This window comes from Pinus tabuliformis, chromosome 4_1 (genome assembly GCF_031772625.1).
Source record: "Pinus tabuliformis cultivar Carrire ecotype Pingquan chromosome 4_1, CPIR1, whole genome shotgun sequence".
Taxonomy (NCBI): domain Eukaryota; kingdom Viridiplantae; phylum Streptophyta; class Pinopsida; order Pinales; family Pinaceae; genus Pinus; species Pinus tabuliformis.
The window spans coordinates 612859287-612877194 of record NC_142303.1 but is presented as its reverse complement, the minus strand read 5'-3'; positions in this window follow the sequence as shown (position 1 = coordinate 612877194).

The following is a 17908-nucleotide window of genomic DNA, read 5'->3' as shown; positions in this document are numbered from 1 at the left end:
TAAACATCCAAAAACCTAACCCTAGGAGATGAAGTGCCAAAACTATGGGCCTCATTTGGGTAAATTGGTACATCAACTTCTCGGGGTCATAACTTTGGCATACGATCTCCGTTTGACATGCACAATACCTTGTTAGAAAAATCTATCCGAGGACTAAAAATTTTGAATGGCCAACATTAATTTATGACCCATGTTGGCCCTAGTTTTCCCAAAAAACCTCATGTAGGGCCTCAAAATGGCTCTGGAAGTTTAGGATCTGAAAAACTACCAAAAATAGTAAATTGTGCTACAAATAAGGAAACTGAAAAATTAAGAGAAACAATTGTGGGGGTCCAAGTGGAATAGACGGGTGGCCACCAATATCCACCTAGGTCATTCCTCCCCCCTTAGGAAGCAATAGTCCCTATTGTGTCGAGTTTCTCCATGCGATGAGGAAACTTCTGCTGAACTTGGTCACTTGTGAGCCACTTGCCCTGGTGAAGGAGTTGGTTTGCTTTGACAACTCGATATAGTTGGATCCTTTGTTGTCGGGTGTTCTTGATCTGTGTTTCCATGATCCGATTAATTGTGTCTTGTTCCATGTAGTCTAGATTTAACTCTGTAAGTGTGAGCTATTCAGCCATGTCTGATGTGTCTAGTAATGGTGGGAAGTATGGTCGAAGGCGATCCACATTGAACACTGGGTGCAGGCCAAGGAATGGGGGAACGCTGAGCTCAAATGCATTGTCTCCCATAGCCTTGATAATGGCGTAAGGACCATATCAGAGTGGTATGAGTTTCCATAGGCTTCGGTAAGGCGTTCCTTCTGCAAATGCAACCAGACTTTGTCGCCCACCTGAAACTTGTGTGGCACTCGATGTTGATCATGTCGCTGCTTGTACTTGGAATTTTATTTCTCCATAATGTTGTGGACCTATTGGTGGATGTGTTGGATGTGCTCAATGAAGTTGTTCGCCTTATCAGCTTCAGACTAGACATGCGCCAAATCTGCGTGAGTAGTTGCAAATGGTATGGCAACATCAATGGGAAATAGTGGCTGGAATCCCAAGCCACCTGAAAAACCCTGTGGCCAGTCGAGCTATGGAGAGCCCAGTTATAGTTGTGTTGGACATAGGGGAGGCTCTCATCCCATGTGCGTGGATGCTTTGAGTTTTACATGCATAGAATGTGTACGATCATCCTGTTGACGACCTCTGTCTGGCCATCAGTTTGAGGATGGAATGTTGTGGACTTAGTGAGCTTGGTGTCCAACATTAACCAAACACTAGACCAAAATGTACAGAGAAACTTGTTGTCTCAATCTGAGATGATAGATTGTGGGATCCCAAAGCGTACCTACACTCATTCAAAGAAGAGTTTAGTAGTGGCTTCTGTTGTGATATTATTCTTGTAGGTCGCCATAATGGCCATCTTCGAGAATCTGTTGATGACCACAAAAGCATTGTCATTGCCATGCTTACTAGAAGGAAGGCCCGAAATGTAATACATAAAGATGGATTCCTAAGGTCAACTAGGGGCAGGCAGCGGAGTATAGAGGCCTTTCTTCTTGATGGTTGGTTTGGCAATGGAGCAGGCAATACTTTTGCAATACTGCCATTGTTTTCTCGACCCCGAAATGCCCAGCGCCCCGATTGTAGTGTGCTTCCCAAATTATTTTGGCACACTCGCTTGAAGGAACACAAAGGTGTCCCAGGTGGCATAATAGGGCATCCTGGAGGTGAAAATCTGGAACTTGCTGACCCTACAAGAGCGTCTAGTATGTGTGGTTGAATTCTGGTTGCTTTTGTAGAGAGATGGCCAATCAGAAGTCTCATGCCCACAAGAGTTGAGCACAGTGGTTAACGCCATGATTGATGGTCGGCTGAGGCAATCTGCAATGTTATTACTGCTTCCCTTCTTGTACTTGATATTCAAATGAAACTGTTGTAGGTATGTAGACCACTTATGATGGTGATCATTCTGCAACTTCCATTGCATCTGTATGAACTCCAGGGGTCGATGATCTGTGTGGATGACTGTTTCCTTGCCCAAAATGTAATGCTTCCATTGTCGGTAGGCCTGCACAATGGAATACATCTCTTTTTCATAAGTGGGATACTTCCGGACTGTGTTTGAAAGTGTCTCACCGTGATATGCCACTAGATGCCCTTGTTGAGTAAGGACTGCCCCAATAGCATAGTCAGAGGCATATGTCTCGATCTCAAACAGTTGTTGCAAGTCTGGTAATGTGAGTACAGGTGTAGAGTAGAGGCGATGTTTCAACTCTGTGAATTCCTTCTATTGATATTCAGACCAAAAGATTTTTTCTGTCTCTCATCCCTTGGTGAAGGGATGACTTGACTCAAGGGCCAAGTGATATGAGAGAACCCCAACAGGAACCTGTGGTAGAAATTAGAAAGATCCAAAATTGTTTGGAGCTTTGTTAGAGTGGTTGGGGCTGGCTAATCCCGAATGATTTGGATCTTGGCTGGATCCACATGTACCCCCCATTCATCAATAATGTATCCCATATACTGAACCTGGGCGATGCCAAATGTGTATTTCTCCAAATTAGCACACAACTTATGTTGTCACAGTGTTTGGAGAACCAGTCGGATGTGGTGGAGGTGCTCTTCCCAACTCTGACTGAAGATCAGGATGTCATCAAAGTATACCACTACAAATGAGTTGATGAATGGCCGTAAGATGTCATCCATCAGCCTCATGAAGGTTGCAGGATCATTCGTCAGCCCGAAAGGCATAACCAACCTTTCAAAAAGGCCCTCTTGGCTTTGAAGCAGACTTCCACAAATTGGAGGGTTCGATTGGTACTTGGTGGTATCCAGACTTCACGTTAAATGGTATAAAGTAAAAGAATAAAAAAATTATTTAGTAATAAATGTAAGGTGATATGTTTGTAAAATAATTTTTGTTTTAATTTGATTGGTTATATATATATATAATTGTATTTGGATATAAAATTTTATAAATTAAATTATGATTTTAATTTTAATTATAAATATATTCTATATTAAAAAGGAATATTTGTTTAAGTTGTACAAGATAAAAGAGTTTTTGAAATAGTTTATTTAGTAATAAATGTAAGGTGATATTTTTATAAAATAATTTTTATTTTAATTTGATTTTTTTAAATAAAATTATTTTGTTTTATAAAATTTAAGTGAATAATTTTATTTTATTTTTGTAAGTTTGGTAGTAATTTTTTATTCATTCATTTTAATAATTAGGCAAGTTACAATCATATAAATTGTTCGATGGTCTTAACTTGCCTAGTGGGAAACCAGGTATGTTGGTCACTGAACCGCATTATAAGCCATCCAAAATATAAATAGTCTAAGTCTATCTATCCAAGCCTGATAAGACTTATAGTCTATAAATCATCTAGTAAGTATAAAATTGTAAACAAAAATGCTACCCAACATATACATCAAAATATAAGCCAAAAATTATCAAACATGACTTCCAACAACTAGTCATCTGACGATTCCACCGGAGGAGGATCTTTTGCACTTGAACCTAGCAATTCAGATTAGGGAAGACATGGAATATGATTCTCTATGTGGCCAAGGTAGACATGCTAGTGCTGCAACTGGAGTCAAATTAGCTGGAGTTCTTTTTTAATGTCTCTGAGACCCAGATCAGAATCCACATTTGCAACTATGTTGAGGGAGGAAGTCATTTCTTTAGCCACAATACATTTCATAAGCCAAAAAAGATGAAAAAATTGTTTATACAAAGTGAGGTAGTCGCGGGTATAACCAAGGTCAGGGATCAAATCACTCCAATCCTCTGTCGGTGGCTCAATCTCAACTTTCAAGTTTAATTTTGCTTCCTAGGTCGAAATCAGATGCTTCACCTAGGTCAGGGTCCCTACACAATAGGCCTGGACTGTATTTTGTAAGGTCTCAGCAATCGTTTTCCTGTCACGTTGGCACAGAGTCTTTCCGAATGTCGAGCCTGTTTCCTTTCCCTTACCACACTGATTCTTGTGACCACAGCCTCCGCGGCCAGAGGCACCACCATGAGGAGGAGTCTTCACCATTATGAGTAGAACCAGACCACCCTTCGTCAACCTTCTCTCACCTTTCCACACTCGAGACCGAGCCCACTGTTGATCTAGATTTAAACAGGAACACAACAAATTACATATATAACCATAAACACAGCGATGCATCAGAAATAACACTTCATTTCATTAATAACAAATATTGAAATATTCTTACAAACAGAATGGAAATAATACTAGCTCGGGCGATGGTAGCTTATCTCTGAGAAGAGATGTGGCGGCTACATGCCTCTGACCTGTGTTACAATGAGGTTTAGAGGCCTATTTATAATTGAGAAACAATGGAAAACCGTAAACATCCAAAAACCTAACCCTAGGAGATGAAGTGCCAAAACTATGGGCCTCATTTGGGTAAATTGGAACATCAACTTCTCGGGGTCGTAACTTTGGCATACGATCTCTGTTTTACATGCAAAATACCTTGTTAGAAAAATCTATCCGAGGACTAAAATTTTTGAATGGCCAACATTAATTTACGACCCATGTTGGCCCTAGTTTTCCCAAAAAACCTCATGTAGGGCCTCAAAATGGCTCTAGAAGTTTAGGATCTGAAAAACTACCAAAAATAGTAAATTGTGCTACAAATAAGGAAACTGAAAAATTAAGAGAAACAATTGTGGGGGTCCAAGTGGAATAGACGGGTGGCCACCAATATCCACCTAGGTCATTCCTCCCCGCTTAGGAAGCAAAAGTCATAATTGTGTTGAGTTTCTCCATGCGATGAGGAAACTTCTGCTGAACTTGGTCACTTGTGAGCCACTTGCCCTGATGAAGGAGTTGGTTTGCTTTGACAACTCGATATAGTTGGATCCTTTGTTGTCAGGTGTTCTTGATCTGTGTTTCCATGATCCGATTAATTGTGGCTTGTTCCATGTAGTCTAGATTTAACTATGTAAATGTGAGCTATTCTGCAATGTCTGATGTGTCTAGTAATGGTGGGAAGTATGGTCGAAGGCGGTCCACATTGAACACTGGGTGCAGGCCAAGGAATGGGAGAATGTTGAGCTCAAATGCATTGTCTCCCATAGCCTTGGTAATGGTGTAAGGACCATATCAGAGTGGTATGAGTTTCCATAGGCTCCGGTAAGGTGTTCCTTCTTCAAATGCAACCAGACTTTGTCGCCCACCTGAAACTTGTGTGGCACTCGATGTTGATCATGTCGCTGCTTGTACTTGGAATTTTATTTCTCCATAATGTCGTGGACCTGTTGGTGGATGTGTTGGATGTGCTCAATGAAGTTGTTTGCCTTATCAGCTTCAGACTAGACATGAGCCAAATTTGCCTGAGTAGCTGCAAATGGTATGGCAACATCAATGGGAAATAGTGGCTGGAATCCCAAGCCACCTGAAAAGCCCTGTGGCTAGTCGAGCTATGGAGAGCCCGGTTATAGTTGTGTTGTACATAGGGGAGGCTCTCATCCCATGTGCATGGATGCTTTGAGTTTTACATGCATAGAATGTGTACGATCATCCTGTTGATGACCTTTGTCTGGTCATCAGTTTGAGGATGGAATGTTGTGGACTTAGTGAGCTTGGTGTCCAACATTAACCAAACACTAGACCAAAATGTACAGAGAAACTTGTTGTCTCAATCTGAGATGATAGATTGTGGGATCCGAAAGCGTACCTACACTCATTCAAAGAAGAGTTAGTAGTGGCTTCTGTTGTGATATTATTCTTGTAGGTCGCCATAATGGCCATCTTCGAGAATCTGTTGATGACCACAAAAGCACTGTCATTGCCATGCCTACTAGAAGGAAGGCCCGAAATGTAATACATAAAGATGGATTCCTAAGGTCAACTAGGGGCAGGCAGCGGAGTATAGAGGCCTTTCTTCTTGATGGTTGGTTTGGCAATAGAGCAGGCAATACTTTTGCAATATTGCTATTGTTTTCTCGACCCCGAAATGCCCAACGCCTCGACTGTAGTATGCTTCCCAAATTATCTTGGCACACTCGCTTGAAGGAACACAAAGGTGTCCCGGGTGGCATAATAGGGCATCCTGGAGGTGAAAATCTCGAAGTTGCTTACCCTCCAAGAGCGTCTAGTATGTGTGGCTGAATTCTGGTTGCTTTTGTAGAGAGATGGCCAATCAGAAGTCTCATGCCCACAAGAGTTGAGCACAGTGGTTAACGCCATGATCGATGGTCGGCTGAGGCAATCTACAATGTTATTACTGTTTCCCTTCTTGTACTTGATATTCAAATGAAACTGTTGTAGGTATGTAGACCACTTATGATGGTGATCATTCTGCAACTTCCCTTGCATCTGTATGAACTCCAGGGGTCGATGATCTGTGTGGATGACCATTTCCTTGCCCAAAATGTAATGCTTCCATTGTCGGTAGGCCTGCACAATGGAATACATCTCTTTTTCATAAGTGGGATACTTCCAGACTGTGTCTGAAAGTGTCTCACCGTGATATGCCACTAGATGCCCTTGTTGAGTAAGGACTGCCCCAATAGCATAGTCAGAGGCATATGTCTCGATCTCAAACGGTTGTTGCAAGTCTGGTAATGTGAGTACAGGTGTAGAGCAGAGGCGATGTTTCAACTTTGTGAATGCCTTCTATTGATATTCAGACCAAAAGATTTTTTCTGTCTCTCATCCCTTGGTGAAGGGATGACTTGACTCAAGGGTCAAGTGATATGAGAGAACCCCAACAGGAACCTGTGGTAGAAATTAGAAAGATCCAAAATTGTTTGGAGCTTTGTTAGAGTGGCTGGGGCTGGCTAATCCTGAATGACTTGGATCTTGGCTGGATCCACATGTACCCCCCATTCATCAATAATGTATCCCATATACTGAACCTGGGTGATGCCAAATGTGTATTTCTCTAAATTAGCACACAACTTATGTTGTCACAGTGTTTGGAGAACCAGTGGGATGTGGCGGAGGTGCTCTTCCCAACTCTGACTAAAGATCAGGATGTCATCAAAGTATACCACTACAAATGAGTTGATGAATGGCCGCAAGATGTCATCCATCAGCCTCATGAAGGTTGCAGGATCATTCGTCAGCCCGAAAGGCATAACCAACCATTCAAAAAGGCCCTCTTGGCTTTGAAGCATACTTCCACACATTGGAGGGTTCGATTGGTACCTGGTGGTATCCAGACTTCACGTTGATCTTGCTAAAATATCCCCCCCCTTGAGTTGGTCCAGAAGCTCATCAATCTGTGGGATGAAGTACCTATTCTAGATGGTGATCTTGTTCAGCGCCCAATAGTCAATACAAAGTCTCCAACTCCCATCTTTCTTCTGTACCAACATAATTGGGCTCCCACAGGGCGATGAACTTGGCCGGATGTGACCTTTCTACAACAGCTCCCGAATTTGCCTCTTGATTTCGTCGTTCTCTACAATGGAGTGCCAATAGATTGGTCTGTTGGGCAACGACACACTTGGGGTCAAATCGATGGATTTCTTAAACTAACAGTGCAGAGGCACCCCTACGGGGGAGGTGAATATTTCCTCATACTCCTCCACGACCTTGTCCATCTGTTATTGTCGTGTGGAGGGGCCCTGTCTGGAGGTCATGGCCACTGTATTCTTCTTTCTCTAAGGACGTATCATTAGGAAAACAAATTTCCTGATTTTGGAAATGAGCTTACTACATTTTTTTGTAGTAACTAAAGAGATGGCGGTAGGTGGTGCTACCTCTAGTATCCTGTACAACTTATTTCCCAAGGTAACAATAACAACGCAAGGCCTTGACTCATACATAGCATGTCACTTCCACAAGTATGGATGACCTAATAATACATCACAAACATTAAAGGGAGAAATGTCACATAATAACTCATCCATGAAGGGCTTGATGTTGTATGGAAAGTGGCACTGTAGGCTCACGCGAAGATCTCGTCCTTGGTGAAGCCACCCAATGGTGTATGGTTGTGGATGTGCTATGGTTGGTAAGCCAAACCATTTCACGACCTTTGCTAAAATGAGGTTCTTTTGGCTCCTGTTGTCGACAATGAATTGTAGTGGGGAACCTTAACCCACATCTAGGAGTGGAAGAGGCGCTCCTCCTCCTCTGGATCCTCGGGTTGCTCCTTCTGGATCTTCGTGGTGGACACGGTGGCATTGGGCTCCGTATCATTAATCTGCTTCCCTTTGTCATTCCCCTTGTCGGGTTCTGACTTAGAGTCAGAATATGCATCTGATTTTGAAGCCTTTAGCTCGGCCACCAGTGACTAATGGCCCGACACTCACTTGTGTTGTGAGTGGAGCTCTTATGGAACTCACACCACTTTCACTTGTCCTTCTTTGGCTTCGTGGTGTTGTTCTTTACTTGCGCCTTTAGCAGGTTGTCTCGGGCCACCCTGCCTTGGATTTGTCCTTTTTTTTGCGGTTTGGGGGCACCTTTCCCTTGCTTTGGATTTGCAAATCCAAAGTCTCACTCCTTCCATTTAAACTTCTGCTCGATCTTGACGATGTATCGGTACGCCGTGCCGAGCCAGTAGATGTCCAGGAAATCCATCTCATCCTGGATGTACCTGTGTAGGCCATTGTACTTGAGTACCAAATGTTTCTTAGAATCCTTGATACCCAACTTCATGTGAAGGGCATGAAAAACATTGGTAAACTCTGGCACATCTTGGTCCATTCCCTACTGTAGTGTGGTCCACTTTATGTATTTATCATCATAGCTCCCGACAAGGTAGTACTACTCCTTGATGTCGTCCTGGAAAAAATTCCAAGTGGATGCGGCTGAAAAAAGTGAGGTCATAATTTCATCCTTCTGCTCACAATAGGCTTCCCAGCAGTCCTTGACGTGGGAGGCGACTTTGAGAAGAGAAAAAACAATCTTTTCCCAGTTGGAAAAATCATGAATAGAAAATTATCCTTCTAGCAGATTTAACCATTAATCTGCAACGTTTGCATCATTTTGGCCCTCAAATATGGGAATGTCAAAGTTTACTTGTACCTTAAAAGGAGTGGAGCCTCCAGAGTGGTCGCTGGATTGGATGCATCGCTGGTGGGCAACCGTTGAAGGATCTAGGAAAATTTATCCATCATCGCATTCCTTTGTTTTTCGAGGGCCTCCTCAAGGAATATTTTGATAAGATCTCCTGCTCCCTCGTCTTTCTTTTCTTCCCCCATGGACGACTGTCAGGATTTGCGAGGTTGATCTTGAAAATATTCAACCAGATCGAGCCCTAACTCCTTATATCCCAACCTCGTTGGGGACATGCAAAGAAAATAGAGAAAGAGCATACCACTCTGATATCACTGATCCAGATTTAAACAAGAACGCAAAAAATTACAGATATAACCATAAATACAGAGATGCAACAGAAATAACACTTCATTTCATTAATAACAAATACTGAAATATGCTTACAAACATAATGGAAATAATACTAGCTCGGGCGATGGTAACTTATCTCTGAGAAGAGATGTGGCAACTACATGCCTCTGAAATGTGTTACAATGAGGCTTAGATGCCTATTTATTATTGAGAAACAATGGGAAACCTAAAACATCCAAAAACCTAACCCTAGGAGATGAAGTGCCAAAACTATGGGCCCCGTTTGGGTAAATTGGTACATCATCTTCTCAAGGTTGTAACTTTGGCATATGATCTTCGTTTGACGTGCACAATACCTCATTAGAAATATATATTCAAGGACTACAACTTTTGAAAGGCCAACATTAGTTTATGTGACATGATGGCCCCATTTTCCCTAAAGAATGTTGTTTAGGGCCTCAAAACGACTCTGGAAGTTCAGGACCCAAAAAACTGCCAAAAATGTAAATTGTGCTACAAATAAGGAAATTGAAAAAATAAAAGAAACAATGGTGGGGGTCCAAGTGGAATAGGTGGGTGGCCACCAATATCCCCCTGGATCAACTATGCAAAGGTCGGAGCAAGAAGCGAGTTAGGCGGACTTGGAGTAACAACAATATATAAACCACCTGAAAATCAAACATAAACTTAATGGAAGGGCATAAGAATAGATGTAGCGCCAGATGGCACTGCACCACACTAGAAATCCACCACTCAATCCAATACACAGAGATAAACAAGAACCCTCCCGGAGTGTGAGCTACCTTCTAAATGAGAACAATGACCCCCATGCACCCTTGGGACCAGAGTCCTTAGATTCAACCCTGACAAAAAATATGAACCCTTACTCTCCAGAGGGTTTTCCTGTGCAATTTTGGCTTGAAATGGAAAAGCATGTATTCAACATGAAGAGGAAAAACGATCAAAAAGATCTGCAAACCAATAATCATGCCCATACAGGATAGTAAATTGCTAAAAAAGATGGATATCATTATAACATAGTCGAGAAAGCCAAAGCTTTTAGTCACCAAAACATCCAGATTAACCATTGTTCTTTTCCCCCTCCAAACGTGAGGTGAATCACGAATTGCAGCCCCCAACCCAGGGTATAAGATAAGCATGGAAACATACCAAACTATGTGTGCCAACCTCAAGCAAAGACAAACTACGACTGATTGTTCTCCCCATGTTCCAAGTGCCACAAACCAGTGAAAAATTACCTTTGGCACCCTAAGAAACCGGTGACACCAATACAATGGTTGGACAAATGTTCTCAAATAAACCTCCGCTCCCATGACATGTAATCGTAGTGGTCTACCCAACTTCACGTCGTGGATCTGCTGAGATCTATGACCCTTCATAACATTAAGACGAGAGAGCATGTGAGGGTGTGGAAGGGATTGTCCACTGTCCCGAGCATTTAATCCATCAATCATGTCGATAATATCCAAATAGATTTATAGCTATCTCGCACCCTAATCGGGAAATTGGATAATTTTTTTAAAAATTGGAGTTTGATCAATTATTTTGAAAAGATAAAAATGATTTATATGATGAAATTTAATTTTTGATTTTTTTTTTCTCTTAAACTTCATATCAAGAGATTTTTCATAATTAGATTAATATTTAACTTAATAATTATAATTTTTTATTAAAATTTGTAAATTATTAATGTAAAATGAATGTTCAAATTTATAATTGATAATAGTTTTATAATAATATTTATTTTGTATTTGATATTTTAACTATTTTATAGGAATATAGATTTATTATGGTCAATTTCAAAAGAGAAAAATAAATAAATAAATAAATTATTTAATTTTAAATATTCCAAAATAAATAAAATCATTATTTTAAAAATCTAAACTTTAAGTAAAAATGAATTATTTCATTTTTAATGTTACCTCAATCATATTTGTATAATTATTGATTATATATCAGCCAAAGTTTTTAATGTCTATAAAGTCATGTCAACAAGTATTGGTGTGTTAAAAGCTAAATAAAAAATAAACTCAACAAAAAATAACAAAAATAATAAAGAAAAAAAATCATACAGCACATGAATAAATTGAAGCTCAATATATAAACCCAAAAAGTAAGTAAGTATATATATATATATATATATTTCGATGTGAGTTTCCTCAAACCCAATTCGAGTATTTTGAAGGAAATATCATTATAGGCATATCTAATATCTTTATATTAAAACAACATTTTTTTAAGGAAATGAACTTCATTTTCGATATCTTTTAAGTTGTATAGATTGCATATTCTTTTTACCAAGGTCTTTTGGCAGTAGTCCATCTATCAATTTCACCATGTAACTTATGCAAGTTAGTTCTTAGCTTAACAAAAGCTATTATTTCGTCAAAGATGCAGTCTTATTAGATAGGAAGGATGATCCAGCTTGAAATTCTTGGTTTTTTAATAAAAAATGTAGTTTACTTTTGTTGTTAATATTTCATCACTCAATAAGAATTTAAACAAATTACTTTCAATTTTTTATTTTATGTGTATTGTCCTAAAAAGAGGGGTTATATCATTTAGGATTTCTTAAAGGGAATGAATTCAAGTCACAGTAATTTTTAATAAATTTTAATTTGGAATTAAATTTAGTTTTTAATATTTCTTGATATTTAATAAATTAACATGATTTTTTTTTTTGTAAACTTGGTGGTGCTTTCTCTATCTATATTAATTTTTCAAAATCAAAAACTTCCATTTGCTCCAGGTGGCTTACCTGCCTGAATTGGTTGACCTCCTCCGCCTCATTGGTTTGGTGTTTCCTAGTTGGCTTATGCATCATGCTTGGTTTTAGGTTCAGGCGGGTCATTATATTTGCTTCCTTTGGGTTAGTTTTCCAGTCCTCCTCGAACCCATTTTCTGTTAGAATCGTCTCTCTAATGTTTTGAGTTATCTGGTTCCATATTTCGGTTTTTGCTCTACTTTTGTCCTTGAAGATTAGTCTATTTCTTTCTTTCCATATATTCCACAGGACAAATCCTAGTGAGTGTCTCCAGGACCTGTTCAAGATCGTGTTCTGGTATGGTTTTTTCTTCTAGTTTTCTATTGTTGTTTGCATGTTGTTTGGATTCCTGTCATTAATTTCAAAAAGTTGATGATGTTGTTTCCACAAGTTTTCACTGAAGTTGCAAGCATTGGTGAGTTTTGCTCCATTGTCTCTTCCTGTTCTCTGCAGAGGGCACATCTCAATGGCCCTTTCATTCCTTTTTTTGCAATTAGTCCCATGTTAATGCTCTCCCATGGCTCAGGATCCAGATGAAGAAGGCTATCTTCGGCCATGTTTTTACTTTCCATATACTCTCCCATTTTTTATTTCTGGATGTCTATTGTGTTCTACTTTTATTTGGTAACCTTCTTCTATTGTAAACATGTCTTTTATTCTGTGGCCCCATCTTAGGGTGTCCAAACCTTCTTTTATCACTATTTTCCTTGTTTCCATTTCCTTGTCATAAAGTTCCCATTGGGGTGTTTCTAGCGCTTCTGGCCAATTCTGCTGTTGTTTCCACTTTCTCCAGTATCCTTGTGATTCTGGGCACCAGTAGTCTTATAATGTGTCACCCTCATGGAGGTTGGTGAATTGCTGGATTTCTGCGAGTTGTGGCTAGTTGGTGAGTTTTTCCCTTTGTTGCCACGCTTCTTCCCAAAAGTTGGCTTTATCCCCTCCTCTAACGTCCCAGAAGTTATGTTTTCTCATTAGGTCCCTGTTGGCACTGGCGAGATTACAGATTGTAGAGCCTTTATTCTCATTTTGGCTTCTCATATTTCCTTTGAGGGACCTGGGCATATCATACTTTCTCTCCCATAGTTTTTTCCAAAGATCTACCCCTCCCTGTATCCATCTCCACCACAAGTTTTCTGCCATTATCTGATTCAGGATGTAAGGATCACGGAGTCCGAGGCCTCCTTCTTTTAGGGATTTGCTCAGCCAACTCCAGGATATAAGTGCCCATTTCTTTGTCATACTGGGCCCTTGCCATAATAATTTTTTGGACATGTCTACCATTTTCTGGCAGACTGTTTTAGGGGTGGTTTGGCTGGTTAGTTGGTATATCGGGATGGACTGAAGCACTTATTCTAGCAGCATTATGCAGCTCGGGATGTTCAACATTTTGAATGTCGAGTTTTGAATTTTCTGTTGAATCTTTCCCATCAAGGTATTCCAATTGGCCACTCTATTTTGCTGGTCATTTAGCTGGATACCTAGATACTTTGTGGGGAATTTCCCAATTCTAAATCCCATGGATCTTGCTAGGAAAGCTTGTGAGGGTGCTAGGGTGCTGAAGAAATATATATCCGATTTTTCTTTATTTATCTCTGTCCAAGAGGCACTTGTGAAGTCTGTGAGAATTTCCATTATTTTTCTGGATTCTTTGAGCATTGCTTGTCCATATAGCATTACATCATCTACAAACTGTTGGTGGGTTAGAGGGAGATCACTCCCCTAGAGTCTTAGGCCCTTATATTGTTTGTTGTAGAATTTTGCTTTGATGTATCTTCCTAGATCTTCAGCTGCTAGGATAAACAAGAAAGGTGATAACGAGTCACCTTTCCTGAGCCCTTTGGTCGCATTGAAAGCTTCTGTAGGTGATCCGTTAAACATGATTGACAAAACTGGAGTGGTTACCATTAACATTACCAAACTTATCCATATTTCATCGAAGCCAAATGCCTTTAGGATTTTTTGGACATATCCCTAGTTTAGTCTGTCGTAAGCTTTGGCCAAATCTAATTTTACCAACATCCCTTTGGTTTTTGAATTTTTCAATGAGTGTATTGCTTCTTGTGCCACCACTATGCCGTCTGTTATTTGTCTGCCTTTGACAAACCCTGTCTTCTCTTGGGATATCAAACCAGGTAGTATGGGTTTCAATTGGTTCACCATTATTGTAGCTAAGATTTTATATATAACCTTGCAAAGAGCTATAGGTCGAAACCCTTGTGGTTCTTCCGAGTGTTCTATCTTTGGTATCAGGGCTAGAAATGTAGCGTTCTGGGCCGAATGCATTCTTTTGGTGCATCTGGATTCCTCTACTACATTCACTATGTCTTTACTCATGAAGGTCCAAGTTGCTTGGAATAATTCTACAGTGAATCCATCAGGCTCAGGTGCTTTATTCTTTGCCATATTTTTGATTACCTCCTCCACCTCTGCTTTAGTTATTACTCTTAGTAGAGCCAAGTTCTGATATCTACTAACTAGGTTAGGGATATGTTGAATAATTTTGTGAATGTTATCCTCCCTTCTAATATTTGGTTCTGTCAGAAGCCCTTTGAAATGCTAAACAAGCAGATTCTCCATTTCTTCCTTTCGTGTTAGCCTATTTCCTTTTTGGTCCATTAGGGAGAAAATTATGTTCTACTGTTTATGTTGTACCATTGCTTTATGAAAGAATTTCGTGTTTCTTTCTCCTTCTTTAGCCATTGAATTCTTGACTTTTGTTTGCAAAGGATTTCCTCTTGTTTTCTCCTTTCTTCCAATTTATTTATCACTAGTCCCTCCTCTTCTACAAGCTCTTCGCTTCTTCCTTCCTCTTCGCTTCTTCTTAACGATTAATATTGAATCAATATTGACATGTGTATGTGTGTGTTTTATGAGAATGAGACTTCTAATATCGATCAAACTAAGAAAATAGAGAATATGAATAACGTACAGGAGCCCATACCTATGACGGAATGTTTGCAAAATCTTCTAAATATGGATTGAGGACAATAAACTACTTTCATTAAACATCTACTAATTATCCTAGACTTAGTGTACCACTTGAAGCTAGAGAGCCATGCAAATAGTGGAAGGATACAAATCTTATAAATTTCTAGAATATGAATAGAACCTCAGATAAATATTACGAAATTCAATGATTATTGGGATAAAGCATGAGATGTGTTGGTACACCATCCAATGAAGCATCAATATTAGTCTCAATATACACTTATCGACACTATTGGAATGACTGCTATATTAATTTCTACTATATTTATTTTAACTAATCTATATATTGGTTGCATTTTATAATCTATATTAGTCTAACAAAATTATAACATATATTAGTTTTCAATTCACAACATTTTGTAATTATGATGACAATTTAAGTACACATGAGTGAAATGTCCATGATGGGATGTATTAATTGTCCTCTGCACATTGCCCGTCAATGATTATAACCTTGAATGGCTAGCACTAGTCTATCATCACCATCTCAAAATGATATGACAAATGAAAATTTACCATGTCTGTCATCATCACTTCACACTATCTCATAGATGACCCCTTCTATAGATTATATGCATGAATTTTTGATAGACCATCCCCTATACCTAGCCTATGATTGATTCTAAGAACATGTGAACAAAGTACAATTTATAAGTAGGGGATCTTGCCAACAAAGATTCGTCAATTGTCCTTTATTCACTTGTTGTCACAATCAATCATAGGATATGTAGAGGGGATGACCTTCCATAAATTCATGCATATAATCTATAGAAAGGGTCATCCATGAGATAGTCTTAAGTGATGATCATAGACATGGAAAATTTTCATCTGTCGGGTAATTTTGAGATTATTATGATAGACCTATGCTAGCCCATTTAGGGTTATTATAATCATTGACAGGAAATTTGCGAACGAGAATTCATACGTCCCACCATTGACATTACACACATATGTACTTAAATTGTCATCATAATCACAAATTGTTATGATTAGGCATTGAAGCAGGGCGTAGCTAGCACCTAAATTAGGAGTGTGGTAGTGTATGGTGGAGTGGGATAAGTATAGAAATTAGTAGATGGTTGACTTATCATGGGCACAGATTGTGTAAAGGCTTAATTTAACACGGGAATCTAATTATAGGCTCTTAGTGTTTGTAATGGAGTTAATTGATTTATACTACGAATTTATCAAATATATGGTATTCTACACCCTCCTTGTATCACAAAAAATATGTTTACACAATACGAAACAAAATCGTTCTATTTTTTTACAGTGGAAAAATCACAACTTTTTATTAAGATAGTCTAAAGTTACATGTGCACATGCCATGAGGCATTCAAATCTTAGTAGAAAATTTGGTTCTCAAAAAAACTGGCTCTAAATAAACAAGTTCAATAATTTTTTATCAACTTTCTTTCTATTTTAAACATGTAATTAGCCAATATATCTTGATCTTGGCCCCCTTTAGTTGTTGTGGTCTCTAGTGCAATATTTTTTGCTGCTGACGTACTCCTATGACTATGCTACTGCAAGTGGGGTTGAGCATCAACTGCAATAAGAAAGAAAAAATAAATTCATAGTTATAGTTATTATTATTACAAATATTTTATTAATAAAAAGAGTAGTATAATGTTCTTTACCTACTTTGGTAGTGGAGGGAAGCAGAGTACTTTCAGATGTGTCCATATGTTGCTCCTCTCTATGGCTACATCTTGTACATGCTCTGGTGTAGAAACAAGAAAGGTTATAATTAATGCACCATTTGCATTTAAATATTTTTAGTTGTATTTCATACTACAATTTTTTTTTATAACACATGAAATACCTCCAGTGTTGAGTTGAACATTAGTCTCAAGATTAGGCAGTCTACCGTTAGTAGGCTCATGTGTTGTTTCTACATTGTTTTCCTGCTTTTTACAATCAAGCACATTACTTTATGGCCAAAAATAATAACCAATAGATTGTACAAGTAATGATTTATAAATGTTATTTGTTGCTTTTATTTGTGTGAGTGTTATGTTGGGTGGTGGAAGACTGTGAAGACACCAAGATTGTCCTCTGTTCAACCACGACTTGATAGTCATACTTGAAAGCAAGCTTTAGGTATTCCTCCATGGTAGCCTCTTTGAATTGTGTCTCCTACAATTTTGCATTAGAACATGAATTTTTATTCTTCTGTGATATTAAATTAAAAATTGTTAACAATTTTATAATTTGGATGGAAATTATTTTTTATATACTTCCAATTTTTGTGGTTAGTTTCAAGTAACCAACTGGCCAAGATGATGTTGCCCATGTTTGGCTATTCTAGCCTTTATGGCTTTGGAAGTATCTGGGAGCCTATATTTAAAACATTGAAAACTTAATTAGATGTTGTAATGATGATAAAGCATCATAATTACATTATTAAAAGTGCCTCATACCTTCCTGGTCCAGGTGGAGTTTCCCTTCTTTTTGAAGTGCCTTCTCGTGTGCATCTGCCATGAGTGCTCTCCATTCCATCTCTGGAATCGATGGAGGGAACTCATGCAACCTGACCCTTTCCAATTGAGACCTATACTAGTCCCGCAAATATTTTAAATGTAGGTATGCCTTTGAGGTAACTCCATATTTGTTGAAGGTACCATCACTGAATAGGCGAACCATCATGTTAATAAGTTCCTCTTTTAACATGGAACTTTGGAATTTCCAGTTTGTATGAATGGTCGGCCCAAATATTTCCAAGGTTATGTCATACAAATGCCTATAAAATACATCATTTCCTGCAAAACGATATTATCATTAGTTTAAAATAATCACAGACTATACATTAATTA